This window comes from Bos indicus x Bos taurus, chromosome 7 (assembly GCF_003369695.1).
Source record: "Bos indicus x Bos taurus breed Angus x Brahman F1 hybrid chromosome 7, Bos_hybrid_MaternalHap_v2.0, whole genome shotgun sequence".
NCBI classification, from domain to species: Eukaryota; Metazoa; Chordata; class Mammalia; order Artiodactyla; family Bovidae; genus Bos; species Bos indicus x Bos taurus.
In genome coordinates, this window is record NC_040082.1 from 77316344 (window position 1) to 77343673 (window position 27330).

The window sequence follows — 27330 nt, forward strand, 5'->3', positions numbered from 1 at the left end:
AGACACGATGGAAGTGACTTAGCAATAGCAATAGCAATATTCTATATATATAAAAAAGCAGTGTAAAAGATCAACTCCTGTCCCTCATCTCCCCACTTCCTTTGCCACCTAATGAAGGGACCAGTTTAAATAGAAAATATTGTTCAATATTTGTTGATTTATTGTTTGTGTTGTATAACATAGCATATAGGCTATAGCACTTTTTACTTTTGGATTGAACAGTGTACTATGGAAGTGAGAATTACACATTCTTTTGTAATAATAGACTACAAACACTACAAGCATTTTTTTAAGTGATTGCATGCTTTTTGGCACACAAGATTTATACTTTAACTGTCTGATCTACTAGGTTAACTTCTCAGAACCATCTACATAGAAATTACCTGCAGTGAATTTAGCTAATTTTAGGCAAATCATAAAAGTTTTTGGAATGCTCTTATCACTGGTTCTTGACAAACTTGACGATAGGATCACCAAGCACTTCTCAGATCTCTGATATTAGGTTCCCTTTCTGATGCCTCCATCTATGAATGTTTGTTTCTCTTTCTGGGTCATATGGAATTCATTCATTTCTCTCTTATTTTAACAGCCTCATTCTATTTATTTCTTTCATCACTATCCTGCTTTTGTGGTCATTTGTTTTCTTTCTGCTTTTAAATGTATATAAATAGTTTAAATGTGTTAAATTGTCCTGTTTTATACTCATAAAACATTATTTTCAATCATTTGTTTACTTTATCTTTCATAAGCATTAAGGTACTTTTTAAAAATGATCTCTCTTGTAAATTTGCAAATCTAATACTTGTAAAAACTCACAAGATTTTCAGAGCACTAAGAGTAATATGCTGAAAAGAGACCAATGCTATGCAAATGTTAAGACAAGTTCATTGTTTTAGTCATAATAATAATGGGGTTACACAGAATCTTACATTTTGGGAACTGAGATACTAGAGTGAAAATTTGACTACCAGGTAATGGAGAAAGCATGGACCTGCTTTGACTAATGTGTTCATTCAATAAAGATTTATTGTCTTGGGAAAGATAATGAAATAAAACTCATGGTCCATGTACTTAGTGGGACAAGAGGACGTGCATACCACAGCACAGCAGAAAATGTCCATGGGAACATAAGACTCTAAAAGAGAAGACAAGAACAGAACATTATCCCCCAAAAGGCACAGCAGGAAAATACTATGGTGTCATATGATGCCCCAGCATGGTCAGGAAAGGGTTCATAAAAGAAAAGGGAACAAATGGGGCTTTAAAATGTGGGTGAGAATTTGCTAGAAAGACAGTAGAAAATAATAAACGTCAGGAGAGTGTTTGAAAATAAGGAACCTGGTTGATACAGCTGGGTAGAGTGTTCATGTGAAGGAACAATTGGAGATGAAATTAAGGATATCTTATTACTCTTATGCGACAGGTAACAAAAGCTGGTTAAATAAATAAATAAATGGTAGGGATCATCGTATCATGATGGCTTAAAATTCCAGAAATAGAATTCAGTTTAGATATGGGTTATGAGCCACTTGATGTGACAAAGAAGATGTGAAGATGTGACCAAGATGGGTTTTATGTTATTGTTTCTTGACTCTATATCCCCAGGATTTGCTCCAGTCCCAAGTTTACAAGCTTTCGATCTTTATCAAGATGAAAACTTCTCTTTGTGATGGCACCCCACTCTAGTATTCTTGCCTGGAAAATCCCATGGACAGAGGAGCCTGGCGGGCTGCAGTCCATGGGGTTGTTAAGAGTCGGACACAACTGAGCAACTTCACTTTCACTTTTCACTTTCACACACTGGAGAAGGAAATGGCAACCCACTCCAGTGTTCTCGCCTGGAGAATCCCAGGGACGGGAGAGCCTGGTGGGCTGCCGTCTATGGGGTCGCACAGAGTCGGACACAACTGAAGCGACTTAGCAGCAGCAGCAGCATAAAAGACAATTAAAATACTTTTTCCCAGAATCTCCAGCAAACATCTCTAAGTGCTATATCTGCTATTTTTGAATTGATCACTGTAGATCAAGAGGATGGGATGTACTGAATGGTTCTTCCCTATCGGTTTCATTTCTAGAGCTGGCTTTGCGACACAGCCACCTGAACTTCCAAAAATGGGAAAGAAATGAACTTACCAAAGGAAACTTAGGGTACTATTGGTGTAAAAATGGAGCATAGTTGGTGAAAAGACAACCACCAGAAGTCCTGCATAGGAAAATAATTTGTGCCAAATGTATAATGTAGGGACTAAGGAAGCGCAGATGGTTTTCAGTAGAAACATGGACTCATACAAAGCGCAATCAAAAATTACCCTTGGAATTGCACTGTTAGGTATTTACCAAGGAGAATTCTTGAACAGAGGCAGTGAAAGACACATAAAATAGTATTCATAGTAGAAAATCTAAAAACCATCTAAGTGTCAATCAAGACAAGAGTAGATGAGTAATTTGTTGTATATTCACAGAACCATACCACAGGCAAAATGAATACACACACACACACACATATACACATAGCAATATGCAGCAACATGGATAAATGTTAGTAATAAATTACTAAATATTAAATGAAAAGTGAATTCCCAAAGATTATAAACATGATGGTATTTTTGTAAACTTAAAAACAAATGATTTTCAAATATATAGCTTTTTAAGTACATATTGCTTTTAAGAATGCAATGCTGCTGCTGCTACTGCTGCTAAGTCGCTTCAGTCGTGTCCGACTCTGTGCGACCCCACAGATTGCAACCTACCAGGCTCCGCTGTCCTTGGGATTCTCCAGGCAAGAACACTGGAGTGGGTTGCCATTTCCTTCTCCAATGCATGAAAGCGAAAGTGAAGTCGCTCAGTAAGTGTCCGACTCTTCGTGACCCGATGGACTACAGCCTACCAGGCTCCTCCATCCATGGGATTTTCCAGGCAAGAGTACTGGAGTGGGTTGCCATTGCCTTCTCCTAAGAATGCAATAAGATTATACAAAAAGTGTTGAGACAGAAGATAAACAAGTGAATAGGTAATGTAGAAGACTGTGTTATGTGGCTTATGAAAAAGAATAAAACAATAATAAATGACAGAATATGCAGTAGTGGGATTTTTTTTATATATCATGGTCATTGACATCTTCTCTTAAAAGATGCCGTTTAAGCAGAGAATTGATGGGAGTAAAGGGGTGAACTACGTAGAATTGCTGGAAGTGAAAGGGTGAGCTTAGTGGGTGACAAGGAGGGAATCTGTTTTGGCAGAGAAATAGTAAATGCAAATGCAGTAGGAAATGCCAGGGGAGTGTGGTTGGTGTGTTGTAGAGAATTTCAGTGAAACCAGTATGGCTGAGAGACTGGGTACCAGGAATGGTGAGACATCAAGTCAGAGCAGTAGAGGAGGTTCATATCATGTAGGACTGTCAGAGCCATTGTAAGGACCTGGCTGTTAGTCTTCCTGAGATAGGAATTAACCACTATAAGATAGCAGTCCATTGGAGGGCATTGAGGAGAAGAATGATGTATTATTTAAAAGATTACTGTGACTGCTTTGTGGAGAGAAGGATGGATAGGTCAAGCTGGGAATCAGGGAAAGCAGAGATCAGTTAGAAGAGTTTAAATTAATTCAAGAAAGGGGTGATGTACCTTGGGAGAGTATGAGTGTTCTGAACATTTACAACTTTGGAGCAAATTACCCCTGATTTAGTGGCTTGTACATCAACCATCTTATTATACATCACGTTTTTGTGGGCCAAGGTTATAGGCAGGGTTCTCTGCCGGGCAGTTCTGCTTCATGAGGAGCAAACAAGGGTAATTTGGAGATATTCAGCTGGTATCTTATTTGTTGATCCAAGACAGCTTCCTCTACCTACCCAGGGTCTCTCTACATGGTCTATTCAGTATTCAGACTACCTACATAGTGGTTTAGAACTCCAGCAGCAGGTATCCCAAGAAGGCAAAAGTGATAGTTACCAGTGTCTAGATCTAGAAAGTGCCACACTATCCCTTCTGTCACATTGTAATTGTCAAAGTGGTCACAAAGTGCACCCAAATTCCAGGGTTGGGGATTTCGACTTATCTCTCTTTTTTGAAAATTATTTATTTGGTGACACTGAGTCTCAGTTGCAGCATATGGGATCTAGATCCCCAATCAGAAATCGAACCTGGACCCATGCATTGAAATCACAGAGTCTTAGCTACTGGACAGTCAGAGAAGTCTCTAAACTTTATCTCTTGATAGGAGGACTCTCAAAGAATTTGTGGCTATATATAAACTGTTGCAACACAAGAGGTACAGGCTATGAGAAGTGACTAATTCTAAATAGCTTTAAATGTTTAGGTTTGGCCAATGGATTAAATATGCTTTTGAGAGAAAAAGAAGGATCAGGGATGGCTCCATGATTTTTGATCCAGACAACTAGAGAAACAGAGTAGTTTACTGAGATAGGGAAAACTATGGGAAGGAAAATCAGAGTTCATGGTAAGTTTTCATTTTGTGCATGGCAAGTTTGAGTTGCTTGTTTGAGAACCCAGTGGACATATCAAATAGGCTGTCAGGTATATGGTTCTGGAGTTCACGAGAAAGCTTTGGGCAGAGGCTATCTGTGTATAGATGGTATTTAAATTAATGGGACTGCATGAGTTTCATTTAGAGAGGAAGAGTAGGTGGAGGAGAGGAGAAATCTAATTACTGAGCCTAAGGGAAGTGCAAATATTTGTAATTATTAGGAAATGATGAGAAACCAGCAAGGAAATCAAGAGTAGGTCATGATGTAGAAGTACCAAGGGAAAATGATGTCTAAGAAGCCTAGAGAAATCATTAGATGGAGTAGGGAATAATCAAATTTGTTACACACTGATTACACAAATGAGGACTGAAACTTGAATATTTTCTTGGAGCCTAGATTGCTGATGACCCTTATAGGAGCTATTTTGTTTGAGCCATAGAAACAAAAGCCCGTATGAGTGGCTGCAAGGAAAAAAAAAAAAAAAAAATCTGGGAACAAGAAGAGAAAGCTTGCATGGACAAAACCTTAATACACTTTCTAGAATTCCTCTTGTCTGCCAAAAAGAAACACCCTGTTCTCTTTCTGGCCTCAATATCTGAACAGGGGCAAATGGATGGCCCTGGGCATTTGTATCAACTTAAGGGTATTTGCCAAAGCTGATGTCTATGATTTAAAGAATGTCAACTAGAGTTGTTTCTGGTCATTGAATATGCTTCTATTTGTCTCCTTCTGACACTGTTAAATATACAGAAGGTTTCATCACTTCGAATTTAAATGCTTGTTTAAAAATGCTTTCTTACTATTACGTCAAATGGCAAGTTTCAGTTGCATGAAGAAAAAAATTGAATTTGAAAGCCTTTGGGCTTCTACTTCCCAGCTGGTCATAGTTCACAGCATTATCTACTATCTTACTAATATTTCCTGCCTTGTCTATGAATATATTTATGTGTGAGCTGTTGATATCATTGTGGCAAGGCATCAGCCTTCTCTTGCACTAACTTAGTAAAACTTTTTAAGGAGCACAGTGAAAAGTTTCAGACTTAGAACTCTCTGGAGTAACAAACTACTGCTGCTGCTGCTGCTGCTGCTGCTGCTGCTGCTGCTGCTAAGTCACTTCAGTCGTGTCCGACTCTGTGCAACCCCATAGACGGCAGCCCACCAGGCTCCCCCGTCCCTGGGATTCTCCAGGCAAGAACCCTGGAGCGGGTTGCCATTTCCTTCTCCAATGTATGAAAGTGAAAAGTGAAAGTGAAGTCGCTCAGTCGTGTCAGACCCTTTTAGCGACACCATGGACTGCAGCCTACCAGGCTCCTCCGTCCACGGGATTTTCCAGGCAAGAGTACTGGAGTGGGGTGCCATTACTCACTAGCTAATACTGATGACAATGATGTTAATGGTAGTAATATCACCTCTACATCATGATGGCAAAGAAAAAGAAGGTGCCATGCTAATTATATTACACATATTCTCTGAAAGAATCTTTCCTGTAAACTGAGATAGGAATTACTCTTGTCATTTTACAGATGAAGAATAGAGATTTAATGAGGTTAAATAACTTGGCCAGTGTCATATATCTAATCTGTGCAGTCAACTTGGAAAGGCAGGCAGAATCTAGAGCTTATAAGGCTTGAATGCTGTCTTCCCTTTACTAACTTTAATTTATTTAATGAAATAAAGATAACGATTGATGTACTTATTCCTCATTGTGAGTAATGTATATAGGTGTGTGTGTATGTATAACTTTTTATAAAATACATACGTAATTTTGAGATAATTTCTAAAATGAAGATTGGAACATAATTAGTTTAACCCTCTGAATGACCCATTTTTTAAGATCTCTTTCTGAGAACTTTTTTAAAATTTATTTTTTACTGAAATTAAGTGAAGTCGCTCAGTCGTATCCGACTCTTTGCGACCCCATGGACTATAGCCTATCAGACTCCTCCGTCCATGGGATTTTCCAGGCAAGAGTGCTGGAGTGGATTACCATTTCCTTCTCCAGGGGATTTTTCCCTACCCAGGAATAGAACCCGGGTCTCCCGCATTGCAGGCAGATGCTTTACCGTCTGAGCCACCAGGGAAGCCCTGCCTGCCAGACTTTTACTGAAGTATAGTTAAATTACAGTGTTGTGTTATTTCTGATGTACAGCAAAGTTATTAAGTCATGCATATATATGTTTATATAGATTTATATATTCTTACGCATTATGGTTTATTATATGATATTGAATATAGCTCTCTGTGCTATACAATAGGACTTTGTTATTTATACATTCTATGTGTAATAATGTTTACCTCCTAATCTCAGACTCCCAGTCTAGACTTCCTCTATCTACTTCTCCCTTGGCAAAGGGGGAACATGTCTGTTCTCTATGTCTGTGAGTCTATTTCTGTTTCATAAATGAGTTCCTTTGTGTCATATTTTAGATTCTACATATAAATGCTACTATGTGGCAATTTATCTTTCTCTTTCTGACTTATCTAACCTAGTTGATCTCTGGGTGCATTCATGTTGCTGCAAATTTCATTTTTTATGGCTGAATAGTATTCCATTGTGTGTGTGTGCACACATGCACATGTGTGTGTGTGTGTGTGCTCATCTTTATCCATTCATCTGTCAATGGACATTTTGGTTGCTTCTGTATTTCAGCTATTGTAAATAGTGCTACTCTGAACGTCAAGGTGAATGTATCATTTCAAATTAAAGTTTTCTCTAATAAATGCCTAGGAGTGGAATTGCTGGATCATATGGCAACTCCGTTTTTAGTTTTTTGAGGAATGCCATACTGTTTTCCATAGTGACTGTACCAATTTTCATTCCCACCAACAGTATAGGAGAGTTCTCTTTTCTCCACACCCTCTCCAGCATTTGTTATTTATAAATTTTTAATGATGACCAGTCTGACCTGTATAAGCTGGTACCTCATTATAGCTTTAATTTGCAAGTCTCTAATAATAAGTGATGTTGAGCATCTTTTTTATGTGCCTATTGGCCATCTATATATTTTCTTTGCAAAAATGTCTATTTAGGTCATCTGCCTAATTGGGGAAGTTTTTGTTGTTGTTGCTGTTGTCTGAGCTGTTTGTATATTTTGGAAATTAAACTCTTGTCGGTCATGTCATTTGCTACTATTTCTTCCCAGTCCATAGGTTGTCTTTTTGCTTTATGGTTTCATTGTTGTGTAAAAGCTCGTAAGTTTGATTAGGTCCTATTTGTTTACTTTTGCTATTATTTCTATTGTCTTGAGAGACTGACCTAAAAAAGCATTGCTATGAATTATATCAGAGAATGTTTTGCCTCTGTTCTCTTCTAGTAGTTTTAGAGGTCATGTCATATCTAAGTCTTTAAATTTTGATAATCTTGTGATTTTATCTTTTCTTTTGTGGATGTGGTGTATCACATTGATTGATTTGCAAATTGTTGAACCATTCCTGTGACCCTGGGATGAATCCAACTTGGTTATGATGCATGGTCTTTTTTATGTGTTGTTGGATTCAATTTGCTAATTCTTTGTTACAGCTAATGTAATGCCCAGAATTGACTCCTTTGAGAGAAAAAGCTTAACATTTTTTACAAAAAGTCTTTCTGATAGTAAGAAAAATGCCTACTTCTATACACTATCCTTTTCCCATTATTATCCTAAATTGAGCTATTACTTAATCATGCTGTTACTTGTTCTTATATTCTTGCCTGGAGAAATCAGAAAAATATTTTTAAATTTTAAAATCAGTGACTGTTTAAGCTGGGATGTTGCTGTTTTCCTGCTTTTGAACTTGAACTGAACAATTGGTTTTACTTGGGTCTCCAGTCTGTTGGCTTTTGGAATGAAGCCTACAGTATTGGCTCTCCTGGTTCGCATGCCTTTGGACTGGTGTTGGAACTACAATATTAACTTTCCAGCATTTTCAGCTTACTGACTGCAGATTGCAGGACTTCCTGGCTTCCATAATCATCTAAGCCAGTTCCTTATAATCCTTCTCTGTATTCCTCTCTCTGTATGCATTCAGTTTCTTATGTTTCTCCAATACAGACACTGTTTTTTAAAAAGTTGGTTTACTTATGCTGGCAGATTCTTCTTCTTTTTTTTTTTTTTTTTTTATAAGCATGGGTGAATTCCAGGAAATGGTTCAAAATGGGTGAATAATGGGATATTCTTGTGCTTTCACGCTAATATGATTCACACATAACTATATATAGCTATGTGTACAGACAGAAGCAGTGTGTGTTCCAAGGATGTGCTTTGAAATATTTAACAAAGAAATCCAAGCCAAAAGGTATTGTATTTTCATCTCAAATGTCCTTGTTTAAACTCCTGCAGTTTTCATATTGAGAAGTCACTAGCATACGTAATCTCTGTCAGCAAAGGCTGCAAACTGAAAAATGTCGAAGCTTGAGAAACTGTATTGTTGAGGTTTAGAGGATGACCTTGGCCCATCCATGTTCACAATGGACAGTAACTTGATTAGCACATTAGTTCAGGTTTGAGAAAATCAATTAGGAACAAAGAAATAGTACCACTGTTTTCTTCCAGATAAGTTTTCATTTTGTGGGTTTCTTCTGTTCTGAAACACTGACTCTCCATGATGTTTTTAGAAAACACTGTTCCCTGGAACTGCTCTCAAATCTTTTTACACATGTCAGAGCAACACTAAAGAACACACAAATGTTTGCTTTAGTTAGATAATATTTGAAGTTCCTTCTGCTTTTGTTAATATTGACCTTCTTAAAGAGAACCAAAAGTGGAGTTGCTCAGTCGTGTCCGACTCTTTGCAACCCCATGGACTGCAGCCTACCAGGCTCCTCTGTCCATGGGATTTTCCAAGCAAGAATACTGGAATGGGTTGCCATTTCCTTCTCCAGGAGATCTTCCCAACCCAGGGATCCAACCCAGGTCTCCTGAATTGTAGGCAGACACTTTACCATCTGAGCCACCAGGGAACTTCTCAAAAGGGAGGTAAATAAGGACACAGAAGGAGGAATGACAGGCCGGAAACTGCAGAGTAACAGGTCTCATCTGTTAAGTAATGGCCATGTAATAGTAGGCACCATGCCAAGAGTTTTATTATTGTTGTCTCAATTTTCCAGCAATCAGAAATGGAAATGCTATTGTTATGCTAATTTGTACAGATTTAGAAAACTAGGACATTACCAACTTACATAAACTCACACTGGTAGAAAGTGTATGTGCATGCTAAGTCACTTCAGTCGTACCAGACTCTGCGACTCTATGGATGTGTCACCGACCAGGCTTCTCTGTCCATGGGAATTCTCCAGGCAAGAATACTAAAATAGGTTGCCTTTCCTCCTCCAGGGGTTCTTCCAAGCCAGGGACTGAACCCGAGTCTCGTAAGTCTCCTGCATTGGCAGATGAATTCTTTACCACTAGTGCCATGTGGAAAGCCCAGTAGAAAGTGACTTGAGGTATAATTTAAATGCAATTTTTGAGTAATTCAGAAACCAAACTCTTAATTGGTATGCCAACTTATGAATGAAGAAAAGAGATAGAATAAAGAGAAAGAGGGAAGTGAGGATAAGATAAAAAAGAAAATTAATTTTAAAATATTTCATTGTAAAATATATTTTTATTATGAAATATTTGGTAAAATAACAGAAAATATGGAAAAAGTCAGACAGCCACAAACCATAGGACCTCTTTTATATTTTCCCTTAGTTATTATGCTATATGTAAATTTGCTTGATTGTGTTCCTATTATACATGCGCTTTAGTTATTTTATTTCCTCACTTGGGATTTCCCTGGTGGTCCAGTGATTAAGACTCTGTGCTACCAATGCAGGGGGCCGGGGTTCAGTCCCCTGGTCAGAGAACTAAAATCCCACATGCCAGACTGCATGTCATAAAAACAAAAACAAAGTTTTCTCACTGAACATTTACCTTCAGTATTTTCCGAGTTATTATAAATCTTTGTAAACACGTTTATGTGGTATAATATGTTAAGAAAATGAACCCACAACATACTTATGTTTGTTGAAAGCATTTAGTTGTTCTCTCTGATACACACTACAAATATGAACACCAGTATCCACACAACTTTTTCCCAGTTTTGGATTAGTCTTATATCTCTGAATAATTATTTTATGCAAACTTCTAAAATACTAGACTCTTGACAATTTTTTTTATTTTTTAACTTTACAATATTGTAATGGTTTTGCCGTATATCGAAATGAATCCTCCACAGGTATACATGTGTTCCCCATCCTGAACCCTCCTCCCTCCTCCCTCCCCAAGGATGTTATTAACAACTACCCTCTTATATAGAATTGCTATATATTTATTTTTAAAATGAATTTTAAAAACCCTTAACATCCAAGCCTTTTCACTCTTCCACAGCAAATTTCCTTGTGATAAATTGTACATCATTTATTTTTAAGATAGAGCACCTCAGTGTTAACTTTCCAAAAATCTTAGAATACTGATAAGATTCTTTCCTACAACTGTGACACCTATTTTTTTTTTAATTCTTCTTTAGACATTGCAAGTAAGTCTTTTATCAATACGTATTAGGAATATTCAAATGAAGATTAACTCTTTCACAAAGTAAGCACCGTGTTCATAAATTTTTTATTTTATTTTATTTTATTTTTATTTTATCTTCTTATCACCTTATCACCACTTCTTATCACCTTTAGTTACTTAGACTTTCATCATCATATTACTGAAGTGTAAATCACACACCTGACTTGGTTTTCAAAATCATCTATGGAGTTTTGAGTCCAGAGAGATTATCAAAGCATATTATTATTATTATTATTATTTTGGTCTTGCACCTCTTCACCCCTTTAAATTTGAGAGAAAGGGCTATAGTATTCCTGGGGAAAAGACTGTTCACTGAACTTATAGCAGAGGAAGTTCTAGTTTCTAAAATTTTGTTTTTTGTTCTAATTATACCCTCAATTGTATCTTGGTTTCCTAATACTCATGTAGTCTGTCAAAATTTAAATCTATATGGAATGTTGGAAGAGGCTGATTTTTCTAGTTTTATGGCTGCATTTTAAACAGTAGTCATCCTTTGAATTTGAATATGTTTAATGTCAATAAATAATTTAATGGTTTAACATTCTGACCTTCTTCAACTGTGGATAATCACATATAATGAATATTAAGTAACTGAACACAATGGTACAGTGAGGAAGAAACCTACTCACTAAAAGCCTGAATACAAATATGAACATAAGATGTAAATATAAGAATTATAGGTATATACTGACCTCTAAAATGCTTATATTTTCAATTAATACAGCAACTCTGGAGCCAGGTACAATTATCATCCCTATTTTATAGATGGGAAAACTGAATCATATAAGAAAAGGCAAACAATTAAAAAGGTTCTATGTTTAGTAGCATAATCAGTCATGTCTGACTTTTTGCAACCCTATGGACTGTAGCCAGCCAGGCTCCTCTGTCCACGGGGATTCTCCAGGCAAGAATACTGGAGTAGGTTGCCATTCCCTTCTCCAGGGGATCTTCCCAGCCCAGGGATCAAACCCAGGTCTCCTGCAATGGAGGCAGATTCTTTACCATCTGAGCCACCAGGGAAGCCCATATTAAAAAAGTAAATTGACTTATTTTGACTTCAGGAGTGTGCTATTTAGCGGATAAGAAGGAGATCTTCTGATTGGCACATTCTAGGACAAGTTTGTAGACTATTTGATGTATTTGTTGGTGGGTGACTGGGTAAAGAACCATAGGTTTGAGTTGGCCGTAGGTTAAAGGTGGGATGAGGAGTGAAATCTAAGAATGAAAACTGAGTGAACAAAAATGTGTTTCAGAGAAATTTTTGAATGGATTTAAAATCAAATAAATGGGAAAGATTTCACTATGAGAGAATAAAGCGTACCTGGGGTTTACAGTGTTGTGCATTTTTTGCCAAAAATATTCATGTGTCATTAAAAATGGAAAGAACCACATTTTTAAAAATAACCAGTGAGAACAAACTCTGTTGAAGAAATACCTGTGACAAAATGGATGAGGACATACTGTGAAGGCCTTTAACAATAATCTGGAGTTTTTTATCAAGCAGTTAAGATATTTAGGACAGTACATTCTGATTCATTTTCTTATTTCTTCCATAATTGGTGATATTTGGTATGGGAATATAAAATTCAGAATGGTTATTTCCAGATCATCTCTCAATTAAAAAATGCCCCCAAAATGTGAGAGATCTAAAATGGTCTTAAGTATAATTGTAAATGGACATTCCAAAAATTAGGCATCCTGCCAAATCAATTTTCATTATCTGTTGCTGAATAACAAATATTTCCAAAACCTGATGACTTAAAACAGCCATATTCATCCATTACCTCTGGTGGTTTCCATGGGTCTCAGCTGGAAGATTCACACATTGGAGGTTGGGACTACTTAAGTCTCATCCACACACAGATTGGCCCTGGGAGCCTGCTATAGCTATTGTTGGTATGCCTACCTAGGACCGCTTCATTTAGCCTGGGATTCCTTACAACATGGTGGCTGGGTTCCAAGAGCAAGTGTCTTAAGTCAGAGGGTGATCTAGTCTGAGGTCCTTTTGCTTTTTATTACCTAGCCTCAGAAATCATTGAGCACCACATCCCCTACATATTATTGATTAAGGTAGTTACTAAACTCCACCCAGTTTGAAGACAGAGAGACCCTAGACCTCACATTTCACTGGAGGATTGCCATCACATTTTTATTGAAATGTGCAGGAAGGGATATGTGTTCGTGTATGTGTATGTATCACCATGCTTAGAAAATACAATCTGCCGTTCCATCTGAGGGTTCTAAAACTTGCCAGGGCCTGGCAAGCCAGGTAGGAAGCAATGAGTCACACTTGTCTCCAGAAGATACTTTATTAAGCATGACAGGGACTAGGCCAACTCACAAGAGGAGACTTTATTTTTGTTTTTCTTTAGCCTGTACATTTTGGTGAGTATTTGTTCTGAGAAAATAGGAATTTACTTCATGGCATATGACTGGAAACAGATTTAAAAAATAAAATAATTGTGTCAAAGATGAAATAACTGTCAAGAATGGCATTGCAGTTGTTTGTAAATCTCATGACATTTGGACATGTTGAACTGTCAAGGCTAAAGATTAGTTGCCTGGCACAAAGACAACTCTGGAGATTGGTGGATTATATCAGAATGATGTTATTTGTTGTTCGGATGGAAACTACCTCTGAAGTACTGGGCACTCTGTCTGGAGGCCTGCCACGAGTTGCCTAATATTAGGAGGATACTCGACCCATTGGCCTAGCTGCTGTAATCAATTTAGGCATTTAACCCAGGCATTCCAGGAATTTGTTGCAAGTTTCAAAGGTTATCCTGACTGGGTTATGGATCTAACTTGACATTAAGTATCTGTTATGGACCAACCATTGTATGTTGCAAGTATAAAAATGAACAAGGTCCTCTCTGTCCTGTACTGTATCTACCAAAAGAAAGAGACATGAGAATAGGTGATTTCACTACAGGATGGAAGTGCCCTGGTAAAGAGGGAGATCTGTGAAGCAGAGGTCATTTCCATCACGATGTGGGCAGAGTGGGATTGAAATGTTCCCTGATGGAATCCAAGCTCCTAGCCTTTCCACCCCACCATATTGGCCTACTGTTGTCCTCAGTCTCTTAAAAGTATTCTCTAAAATAAAACAACAATGTGTTTACCTTTCCCCCACAGAAAAACGAAAGATTCAATTGTTGAAACAGCTTAACCATCAATGGACTCTGCAATGCTAAATAAAAACAAGACAGATAAGTCAATTCCACTCCTGTACTTGATGGTTTATTGAAGGAGGTCTAATTTTTTACTATTTAAATTTTAAGTCAGTGGACAGCAGCACACATCAGTACATAACAGTCTTAAGAACATTTTGCTCATTTCAGAAAATGAAGAACTGACCGGGTGTTTCTCTTTGGTTGAAGATAAAGCTTAATTTTTGTTTGTCTTCCCAATTATTTACATTTCATTGAGAATTTCTGCTACAGTTCAGATTAGTATTTCAAGATGAGCATATATGTTTCAGATACATGTTAACACATTACCTTCAGTTCTGGTAGTCCTGTTATCTTGAAGTTTGCTCTCCAAGATGAAATGAAATACAAAAATACATTTTAAATTGATATGTGCAAAATTATCTTGAATGTAATATGTTAAGCAACTCTCAGCCTAAATATTAGGATATTTATCTTTTGCTCTCCTTTATTTTGCTCTTTTAGAAAATATTTGGACAATCTAGTCCTTCCCTCTATGTCTAACATAGGATCCATATGTTATTTATACTAAAACCCAGTTCTAATAATGTTATTTTACTAAAGAGAGAAGTCCCAGTAAACATCCTGGATTAGAATCTTGGCTCTGCCATTTCCTAGCAATGTGACCTTAAATTGTTTAGCCTTTCTCGGCTTCAGTTTTATCCTCTATAAAATATGGATAATAGCAAAACCCACTGCATAGGGTTGTTATAGAATAAATAACTAAGCTTTGTATTTTAATAAAGAATAAAAAGTAAGCTCATTTGCCTAATTTTGCAAGGCTCTTTATAAAAGACACTTTCTGAAATGTATCTTATGCTTTAAAAAATGTATGTTCCAACTGACCAGAAACATGCCTAATTTTCTGAATGTTGGTTATTAGCTCCAACTTTCTCACCTTTGCAGATGCTACTCTCTTTCCCATCTCTATCTACTTCCCCTTACCAGTTGAATGTAATGTAGCCTATTCTAAGGAAAATATCCGTAAGGTTTCAAAATATAGGAATGTCCAGCACAATACAAAATTTATTGCCATTTACACTGGTTTAGTCTGAGGATATGGGTATAGGGTGGTGATCCTTAGACTTACTGGCCAAATGGCAACAAGTGGAACGGGATTGGGTTCTTAATTTGCCTACCAAAAGATACCTTTAAGCTAATAATAGTTTTCCCTTATCCATGATAGTAATCATGTCCTCCTTCTCTACTCAAAACCGTTTCTGTGATTCATAGTTGATTTATTTGATTTCTTATTTAGGATCATCAGCTAGTACTTTGTAAACACTTTACTGAAACATGATTGACTTAGAAAAAGATCAGATCAGATCAGATGAGTCGCTCAGTCATGTCCGACTCTTTGCTACCCCATGAATCGCAGCCCGCTGGGCCTCCCTGTCCATCACCAAATCCGGAGGTCACTCAGACTCACGTCCATTGAGTCAGTGATGCCATCCAGCCATCTCATCCTCTGTTGTCCCCTTCTCCTCTTGCCCCCAATCCCTCCCAGCATCAGAGTCTTTTCCAATGAGTCAACTCTTCGCATGAGGTGGCCAAAGTACTGGAGTTTCAGCTTTAGCATCATTCCTTCCAAAGAAATCCCAGGGCTGATCTCCTTCAGAATGGACTGGTTGGATCTCCTTGCAGTCCAAGGGACTCTCAAGAGTCTTCTCCAACACCACAGTTCGCAACGGGTTTGCCGCCAGGACACAGGTGTCGTGAAAACCACCATTAAACCTAAGCCAAAATGGGAAAGGAGAAGACCCACATCAACATCATTGTCATTGGGCACGTAGATTCAGGGAAGTCTACCACGACTGGCCATCTGATCTACAAATGTGGCGGGATCGACAAGAGAACAATTGAAAAGTTTGAGAAGGAGGCTGCCAAGATGGGAAAGGGCTCCTTCAAATATGCCTGGGTCTTGAACAAACTTAAAGCTGAACGTGAGCGTGGTATCACCATTGATATCTCCCTGTGGAAATTTGAGACCAGCAAGTACTATGTTACCATCATTGATGCCCCAGGACACAGAGACTTCATCAAAAACATGATTACAGGCACATCCCAGGCTGACTGTGCTGTCCTGATTGTTGCTGCTGCTGTTGGTGAATTTGAAGCTGGTATCTCCAAGAACGGGCAGACCCGTGAGCATGCCCTTCTGGCTTACACCCTGGGTGTGAAACAACTAATTGTTGGCGTTAACAAAATGGATTCCACTGAGCCACCCTATAGCCAGAAGAGATACGAGGAAATTGTTAAGGAAGTCAGCACCTACATTAAGAAAATTGGCTACAACCCCGACACAGTAGCATTTGTGCCAATTTCTGGCTGGAATGGTGACAACACGCTGGAGCCAAGTGCTAACATGCCATGGTTCAAGGGACGGAAAGTCACCCATAAGGACGGCAATGCCAGTGGAACCACCCTGCTTGAAGCTCTGGATTGCATCCTGCCACCAACTCGCCCAACTGACAAACCCTTGCGTTTGCCTCTCCAGGATGTCTATAAAATTGGTGGTATTGGTACTGGCCCTGTGGGTCGTGTGGAGACTGGTGTTCTCAAACCTGGCATGGTGGTCACCTTTGCTCCAGTCAGTGTAACAACTGAAGTGAAGTCTGTAGAAATGCACCATGAAGCATTGAGTGAAGCCCTTCCTGGGGACAATGTGGGCTTTAACATCAAGAACGTGTCTGTCAAAGATGTCCGTCGTGGCAATGTGGTTGGTGACAGCAAAAATGATCCACCCATGGAAGCTGCTGCCTTCACAGCTCAGGTGATTATTTTGAACCATCCAGGCCAAATCAGTGCTGGATATGCACCTGTGCTGGATTGTCACACAGCTCACATTGCTTGCAAGTTTGCTGAGCTGAAGGAGAAGATTGATCATCGTTCTGGGAAAAAGCTGGAAGATGGCCCTAAATTCTTGAAATCTGGTGACGCTGCCATCGTTGATATGGTTCCTGGCAAGCCCATGTGTGTCGAGAGCTTCTCTGATTATCCTCCCCTGGGCCGTTTTGCTGTGCGTGACATGAGACAGACAGTCGCTGTGGGTGTCATCAAAGCAGTGGACAAGAAGGCAGCTGGAGCTGGCAAGGTCACCAAGTCTGCCCAGAAAGCTCAGAAGGCTAAATGAATATTATCCCCAATACCTGCCACCCCAGTCTTAATCAGTGGTGGAAGAACGGTCTCAGAACTGTTTCTCTCAATTGGCCATTTAAGTTTAATAGTAAAAGACTGGTTAATGATAACAATGCATCGTAAAACCTTCAGAAGGAAAGGAGAATGTTTTTGTGGACCATATGTTTTGTGTGTGGCAGATTAAGTTATTAGTTTTTAAAATCAGTACTTTTTAATGAAAACAACTTGACCAAAAATCTGTCACAGAATTTGAGACCCATTAAAAAAAGTTTAATGAGAAAAAAAAAAAACAAAAGCATCAATTCTTCGGCGCTCAGCCTTCTTCACTGTCCAACTCTCACATCCATACATGACCACAGGAAAAACCATAGCTTTGACTAGACGAACCTTTGTTGGCAAAGTAATGTCTCTGCTTTTGAATATGCTATCTAGGTTGGTCATAACTTTCCTTCCAAGGAGTAAGTGTCTTAATTTCATGGCTGCAGTCACCATCTGCAGTGATTTTGGAGCCCAGAAAAATAAAGTCTGACACTGTTTCCACTGTTTTCCCATCTATTTCCCATGAAGTGGTGGGACCGAATGCCATGATCTTCGTTTTCTGAATGTTGAGCTTTAAACCAACTTTTTCACTCTCCACTTTCACTTTCATCAAGAGGCTTTTGAGTTCCTCTTCACTTTCTGCCATAAGGGTGGTGTCATCTACATATCTGAGGTTATTGATATTTCTCCCGGCAATCTTGATTCCAGCTTGTGTTTCTTCCAGCCCAGCGTTTCTCATGATGTACTCTGCATAGAAGTTAAATAAACAGGGTGACAATATATAGCCTTGACTAACTCCTTTTCCTATTTGGACCAGTCTGTTGTTCCATGTCCACTTCTAACTGTTGCTTCCTGACCTGCATACAGATTTCTCAAGAGGCAGGTGAGGTGGTCTGGTATTCCCATCTCTTGAAGAATTTTCCACAGTTTATTGTGACCCACACAGTCAAAGGCTCTGGCATAGTCAATAAAGCAGAAATAGATGTTTTTCTGGAACTCTTTTCCTTTTTCGATGATCCAGCGGATATTGGCAATTTGATCTCTGGTTCCTCTGCCTTTTCTAAAACCAGCTTGAACATCAGGAAGTTCACGGTTCACCTATTGCTGAAGCCTGGCTTGGAGAATTTTGAGCATTACTTTACTAGCGTGTGAGATGAGTGCAATTGTGTGGTAGTTTGAGCATTCTTTGGCATTGCCTTTCTTTGGGATTGGAATGAAAACTGACCTTTTCCAGTCCTGTGGCCACTGCTGAGTTTTCCAAATTTGCTGGCATATTGAGTGCAGCACTTTCACTGCATCATCTTTCATGATTTGGAATAGCTCAACTGGAATTCCATCACCTCCACTAGCTTTGTTCGTAGTGATGCTTTCTAAGGCCCACTTGACTTCACATTCCAGGATGTCTGGCTCTCGATCAGTGATCACACCATCATGATTATCTGGGTCATGAAGATCTTTTTTGTACAGTTCTTCTGTGTATTCTTGCCATCTCTTCTTAATATCTTCTGCTTCTGTTAGGTCCATTTCTGTCCTTTATCGAGTTCATCTTTGCGTGAAATGTTCCTTTGGTATCTCTGATTTTCTTGAAAAGATCCCCAGTCTTTCCCATTCTGTTGTTTTCTTCTATTTCTTTGCATTGATCGCTGAAGAAGGCTTTCTTATCTCTTCTTGCTATTCTTTGGAACTCTGCATTCAGATGTTTATATCTTTCCTTTTCTCCTTTGCTTTTCACTTCTCTTCTTTTCACAGCTATTTGTAAGGCCTGCCCAGACAGCCATTCTGCTTTTTTGCATTTCTTTTCTATGGGAATGGTCTTGATCCCTGTCTCCTGTACAATGTCACGAACCTCATTCCATAGTTCATCAGGCACTCTATCTATCAGATCTAGGCCCTTAAATCTATTTCTCACTTCCACTGTATAATCATAAGGGATTTGATTTAGGTCATACCTGAATGGTCAAGTGGTTTTCCCTACTTTCTTCAATTTAAGTCTGAATTTGGCAAGAAGGAGTTCATGGTCTGAGCCACACTCAGCTCCTGGTCTTGTTTTTGCTGACTGTATAGAGCTTCTCCATCTTTGGCTGCAAAGAATATAGTCAATCTGATTTCAGTGTTGACCATCTGGTGATGTCCATGTGTAGAGTCTTCTCTTGTGTTGTTGGAAGACGGTGTTTGTTATGACCAGTGCATTTTCTTGGTAGAACTCTATTAGTCTTTGCCCTGCTTCATTCCGTATTCCAAGGCCAAATGTGCCTGTTACTCCAGGTGTTTCTTGACTTCCTACTTTTGCATTCCAGTCCCCTATAATGAAAAGAACATCTTTTTGGGGTGTTAGTTCTAAAAGGTCTTATAGGGCTTCATAGAACCGTTCAACTTCAGCTTCTTCAGGATTACTGGTTGGGGCATAGAAAAAGATACGTATATATATTTAATGTATACAACTTAATGACTTTGGAGATAAGTATATGTTTGTATCATATACTTGAAATTAGTATCATAATCAATGCCATAAACATATCCGTTACCTCCAGAATTTTCCTCTTGCCCTTTTTACTTACTATTTTCATTTGTGATTAGAAAACAATATCTACCCTTTTAGTACATTTTTAAGAGGTATCTTCTCTCTCATGCTCCTTTCAGCTATTATTTTTGCTCCATATTCTAAGTCATGATTTTGAGAAAACGCTTGACTATAAGAATGTTTTCCTCTCAATAGAATATAAACAAACAATAAATCTCATTGTCAAATATTCTGTTACCTGAGCAAACCCTCATGTCCCAGCCTCTCCCTGCCTGGATCCTTTGAGATCTGGCAGTTTCTTGATTTTGCCCCTTTGCGATCTTCTCTTGCTTTTAAATGCCTATGGTAGTTTGTGCCTATGTTACTCTATCCATCTGCTATTTTTCTGTCCTGAACTAATTGGGACACTTAACTTTTTTACTAGGAAATAGTGAATGGCTGGAGAGGGGTTTGCCTCATTTTCCTGTTTACCTCAAGTATTTTGTCAGTGAAAGTGAAAGTGAAGTCATGCCTGACTCTGACTCTGCAATCTCATGGACTGTATCCCACCAGGCTCCTCCGTCCATGGGATTCTCCAGGCAAGAATACTGGAGTAGGGTGCCATTGCCTTCTCCAGGGGATCTTCCCAACCCAGGGATCGAACCTAGGTCTCCCGCATTGCAGGCAGATGCTTTAACCTCTGAGCCACCAGGGAAGCCCAGTGTTTTCTTTTATCCTAATTCTGTAATTATTGGTAATACTTTTATGCTCATTTTGTAGTGACTGATTCAATGTTAAAGTTTTAGAAAATTTTGCTTTTTTCAGAGATCTTCAAACTTTTGAGAGGTAACTAATATACCTAGGATTCTCAACAGCTGAAATTGATGCTTGAACTGTTTGGGGGCGAGTTTGAGGTCAAACATGTCTGAGTTCGTATTAGTATGTAGCTGCTTCTAGATCTGCCATCTCCCCAGGTTCCAGTTTATGTAACTGTAAAATGGAGAAGGAGAAATTGTGAATTGTTTGGTGAAGGTGGAACAAGATCTTGACTATAAGTTCAAGTCCATGTCTCATAATGACCATTCAGTTAAGGTTAGGTATTATTATTACTATGAATAAAAATGAGTGTATATGTATATATAATCATAATTATTCATCACAGTTCTGATGCATAGTAGTAAACCATGAAGAAAGCTTCTCTGATCCTCATTGGTTATATATATTTTGTATTCTTTAGATTTAATCTAATAGTATTCCAAATTATTTCAATACCAGTCTAATAATAGTATTTTTATTTAAAAATAGTAAACTCATAGAGATTAATACCATTGCAAATTGTATAAAAAGTGTTTTGAATGAATTGTCTTGATTCTTTAAAAAAACAAGATAAAATAAAAGTTTTAGAATGGTGTCTTCTTTAAGAGACATGCTAAAGTTTTGCAAGAGTAGCTTATGTTTCTATTTGATGTGTTTAAGAGAAAAAGGAATCCTAAGATTGCTATCAGAGTTTTTTTTTTTTTTTTTTTTTTTCTCTAATTTTATTTTATTTTTAAACTTTACATAATTGTATTAGTTTTGCCAAATATCAAAATGAATCCGCCACAGGTATACATGTGTTCCCCATCCTGAACCCTCCTCCCTCCTCCCTCCTCATACCATCCCTCTGGGCCATCCCAGTGCACTAGCCCCAAGCATCCAGCATCATGCATCGAACCTGGACTGGCAACTCGTTTCCTACATGATATTTTACATGTTTCATTGCCATTCTCCCAAATCTTCCCACCCTCTCCCTCTCCCATAGAGTCCATAAGACTGTTCTATACATCAGTGTCTCTTTTGCTGTCTCGTACACCGGGTTATTGTTACCATCTTTCTAAATTCCATATATATGCGTTAGTATACTGTATTTATGTTTTTCCTTCTGGCTTACTTCACTCTGTATAATAGGCTCCAGTTTCATCCACCTCATTAGAACTGATTCAAATGTATTCTTTTTAATGGCTGAGTAATACTCCATTGTGTATATGTACCACAGCTTTCTTATCCATTCATCTGCTGATGGACATCTAGGTTGCTTCCATGTCTTGGCTATTATAAATAGTGCTGCGATGAACATTGGGGTACACGTGTCTCTTTCCCTTCTGGTTTCCTCAGTGTGTATGCCCAGCAGTGGGGTTGCTGGATCATAAGGCAGTTCTATTTCCAGTTTTTTAAGGAATCTCCACACTGTTCTCCATAGTGGCTGGACTAGTTTGCATTCCCACCAACAGTGTAAGAGGGTTCCCTTTTCTCCACACCCTCTCCAGCATTTATTATTTGTAGACTTTTGGATCGCAGCCATTCTGACTGGTGTGAAATGGTACCTCATAGTGGTTTTGATTTGCATTTCTCTGATAATGAGTGATGTTGAGCATCTTTTCACCACAAAAAAAGAAAACTACAGGCCAATATCACTGATGAACATAGATGCAAAAATCCTTAACAAAATTCTAGCAATCAGAATCCAACAACACATTAAAAAGATCATACACCATGATCAAGTGGGCTTTATCCCAGGGATGCAAGGATTCTTCAATATCCGCAAATCAATAAATGTAATACACCACATTAACAAATTGAAAAATAAAAACCATATGATTATCTCAATAGATGCAGAGAAAGCCTTTGACAAAATTCAACATCCATTTATGATAAAAACTCTCCAGAAAGCAGGAATAGAAGGAACATACCTCAACATAATAAAAGCTATATATGACAAACCCACAGCAAACATTATCCTCAATGGTGAAAAATTGAAAGCATTTCCTCTAAAGTCAGGAACAAGACAAGGGTGCCCACTTTCACCATTACTATTCAACATAGTTTTGGAAGTTTTGGCCACAGCAATCAGAGCAGAAAAAGAAATAAAAGGAATCCAAATTGGAAAAGAAGAAGTAAAACTCTCACTATTTGCAGATGACATGATCCTCTACGTAGAAAACCCTAAAGAGTCCACCAGAAAATTACTAGAAATAATCAATGACTACAGTAAAGTTGCAGGATATAAAATCAACACACAGAAATCCCTTGCATTCCTATACACTAATAATGAGAAAACAGAAAGAGAAATTAAGGAAACAATTCCATTCACCATTGCAACGGAAAGAATAAAATACTTAGGAATATATCTACCTAAAGAAACTAAAGACCTATGTATAGAAAACTATAAAACACTGGTGAAAGAAATCAAAGAGGATACTAATAGATGGAGAAATATACCATGTTCATGGATTGGAAGAATCAATATAGTGAAAATGAGTATACTACCCAAAGCAATTTATTGATTCAACGCAATCCCTATCAAGCTACCAACAGAGTTTTTTTCCTTATGCAGTATGACAGCTTGAATCTTTATATGGTATTTTGGATGTCTATCATTTTCATCATCAAAATGTCTGAGAAGATAAACTAGTATAACCAAGGCATTATAGTATGTTATAGTTTTAGCATACATACTAATGAAGATATCATTCCCCTCTTCTATAAATTTGGGTAGCATACTTACCTCACTTGACATCTATATGCTGCTTCTAAAACACTCTCTTTCAAATATAAATTTCAAATCAAAACACTCTACTTATTAAAATGAAAAAATACTTGTATACATGGGGAGTGAAATGCAAAATAACTTTTAGAACACAGTGGATGCTTAGTAAATATTCCTGACTAAATTGACAATCGACATGACCAAATTGTAAAATGCCATGTTCAGGACCAGCCCATTTGTTATACTTTGTTTTATTTTATTTTGTCTTGACATATATTACATCAACCAATACATTATATGAAGTGTTTGAATCATAGTAAACAATAATTTTTTTATATTGTGGCTTTAGGGAAACAGGCTTTTAGCAAATGATGGAACCATAATCTTTTGCAATGATTGCTTCAAAAGTAATTTGAAACACAACTAGTTTACGCATTGTGTATCTTTCCTTTTTCTTTGTTGCCCACTCTCTTAGTGATTCACCCTTGGTAGAACATAAATTATTGTTTAAATGAGACAGTATATATCTTAGCTAATAATTAACTTTGGATTTTCATGATAATTATTATTATTTTATAGGGCATGTGGACATATTGTGTTATATTATTGATATTTTATTAATATGTTTTCTGTGTAATATTCCATAGTCTCAGTGATAAATGCTAACTTCTAAAGATGTCTTACTCTGTTTTCTGGAATAGTATGAGATAATTAAATAAATTAAATTAATAATTCTAAAAATTAAACTCTTGGATAGTTACAAAAGCCTAAGATAGCTACTATATTTGTGATTTCCTTTTTAAATTAGTAATGTGAGAAATCACTTTATTCTCAAAGTGTCCTAATGTGAATTTGATATTTCCCTTTAAGAATCTTTTTCTTTCACCAATTAGTGTTTATCTTTCATGTAAATACTTTAAAGTGTTCTAGATCTCTAATATTGCTTTAGGGCTCCCCTGGTGGCTCAGGCAGTAAAGAATTTGCCTGCAATGTGAGAGACCTGGGTTCAATCCCTGGGTTGGGAAGATCCCCTGGAGGAGGGCATGGCAACCCACTCCAGCATTCTTGTCTGGAAAATCCCCAACGACAGAGGAGCCTGGTGGGCTCCAGTCTGTGGGGTTACAAAGAGTCGGACACGACTGAGCGACTAAGCATAACACAGTATTGTTTTATCTCAACAGTAGTCCTAATTCAAAGAATTTACCTTTGCAACTTAACTGAGTGTTTCCATCATTAAAATATATTTTCTATCAACATGTAATATTTTATGAGTACCCTTTTTAAGTTGAGATACTCATAGCAAGGTCAAAGATTGGTAACTATTGTGAAAATTTAAGAAGTTTCTTCTGTGTTAAGGATGACTTTGTTCTGAAGTGTCAGCAATTACTTGGCTTTGCTTTGAATTAGCCATTGAAATACAGAAAAGTCTCATGACTTGTACTTTTATCTATTTCTTTACCTGTCACATAATAGATTTACCTGATACCCCCTTTTTGATGTCTTGTCAGTTTTTTTTTTAATCCATTGACCACTGGACTGATTAAAGCTGTAGTCTTTATTTATGTTCATGAGATGTGAGAAGGCATCTGCTGGAGCTTTTTGGGAAAGTTTCTTGTCTCTTACTAGATACAGTGAACTCCACTTTATCTGAATACTGCGGTAAGAGTGTGAGCTCTGTATACCTGCCTGAGGGTGAAGTTAAAACACTTGAAGTGAGGATGCATGGTTTTCATTAAACTAGAGCCTGGTTATGCTGAAAAGCCTAGACATTTAGTGTATCTAATTTAAAATTTTAGAGAAGTGTAATAAAATATCACAAATACGATTTAAAAGCCTTGAATAAACCTTTCTAATCCCCCTTTCCTTTCCTTTCTCTTTTTTTTCTGTACCTAGATATAAACAAACTCCTGAATTTAGTATCGATTATTATTATATATTTTCTATGTTTTCTCCTTATGTACAAATTTATACATAATATGCATCATTCTTTGAATTCTGTATAATATGTGTCATATACACTTGTGCAAATAATTTTTCACATGTTTCTTAAAATTTCTGCTTAGAGCTTATACACTTTTACTGATGGATATTATTCCATTATAGACTATATAGGGCATTCCATTATAAAGACATACCACTATATATATATATATAGTGCATATATATATAGTACATATATATGCACTCACCCATTGATTGGCAGTTATAGATTTTCAAGTTTTGTTATTAAGGATATTAAAATGTATTTAATTAATATTTTAAATAATTGTTTCCTTGATTACGAATATTCATTGGCCATTTGGATTTTCACATTTATTAAAATTTTTGTTTACATAATTTATATTTTTAGTATTGATTTTTAGAAGGTTTTTTGCTATGCTTGAGTACTGGTACTTCATATGATATAGCTTTGAAAATATCTGTTTCTAATTTTTTCATTATTTGGAATATTGTTTATAGTATCTCTTACACTTTTTAGTCAAATATATCACCATTTTGTGTCATACATTGTGCTTTTTGAGTCTTAAGAATTTATTTATATTTCAAGGTTATAATTATATAATTTTTTTCTAAAATTGCTGAAGTTTTGCCTTTCATACTTAGAAATAAATATAGATAGATAGACAGATATAGATATAGTATGGCTCAAAGCGATGTATATCTTATGAAATCATTTTCTTTTATCTAGGTAAAATCTGAAATACTCAAAGTTATTTAAAAATGTTTTATTTGCAATTAGACATAGGAATTGGATATATATGTTATATTACTCATATGACTAAAAAACAGTAGTAAAAAATTCCTCATTTTTATTATCTGGAAATCTTCATTTTCTTTCCTATTTCCCTGAGCTATTCCTAGAATAATGGTTTAAACTAGGAGAAACTTACACAGTTTCAGTTCTGTTACTAAAGTCTCAGAATTACATTTTCACATTGTACTTAGCTTTCCAAATCTCAGGCCCCACGAAGACCTAGTGTCTTTGGGTATTGAAGCCTGGCCTCTGCTTTGCTCAAATTCTGTAAATAAGGATGTTTATCCTCAGGTGTATTTGTACAATCTAATCCCAGATGTGCGTGGGCATGTGTTACAGGGCCATTTTAGCACCTTGAACAGTTAAGCTGCAAAGACAGTTGGTAAAGCAGTTTCTTTCCATTTAATGTGTAGATTTGTGGTGGAGTTTGGTTTCCTCCATCACTGTCCATCTGTTTGCTAGGGCCAAATGAATAAATACCCTTCACTACAAAGGTAACTGGTTCAAAATTAAACTGCCTTGAAATATTATTTTTCAAAGCTGTACTCTCCCTTTATTTAAACCTGAATGTTTGAAGTGGCAACATGAGATTTTAGTTTTGAGATGATATTAACTACAGTTCATATATATACTTTAAAGCAAACAAAAACATTTCAATACATACATTTTATTTTAAAAATATGTAATTTTGTGCTCTAAAATGCTTATAATAAATGCAATTTTCTATTGCATTATTCAGTAAAATATGCATATACTATTACTTCCACACAATCCAATTCTTTTTTAGTGTGAGTATGAATGCATGTATGTATTTAATTGAATACTGAGGTGACATGATCATATTTGATCTTGAAAAGTTACAGAACTTACATTTTCATTTTATTGAAGTTATAGATTAAAGTTTGCTGTGTACTATTTTCTGAAACTGAAACTAAATTCTTATAGAAGGAAAATATATGAGCATTGTACATATTTTGTGAAGATTATGGGAAAAGCATTCAGTGAGCATGTTGGCAGAGACTGAAGGACATATAGTGCTATTATTTACCCATGAAGTTATACATGGAGCATGGGTATAATACATCTTGTCCATGTCTGAATAGTGCTGACCTATGGCTCCACTGGAGACTCCTGGACATTCACA

General features: G+C 37.1%; 1 protein-coding gene and 1 pseudogene across 4 annotated transcripts in view; both read left to right on the top strand.

Moving 5' to 3' along the window:
* Positions 1 to 27330, top strand: part of PRR16 (proline rich 16) — a 293489-nt gene that overhangs the window by 89066 nt on the left and 177093 nt on the right. The gene's annotated exons all lie outside the window — the stretch shown is intronic.
* Positions 15915 to 17647, top strand: LOC113895580 (annotated as a pseudogene). Its single transcript, XR_003511876.1, has one exon. The product of XR_003511876.1 is annotated as an elongation factor 1-alpha 1 pseudogene (transcript).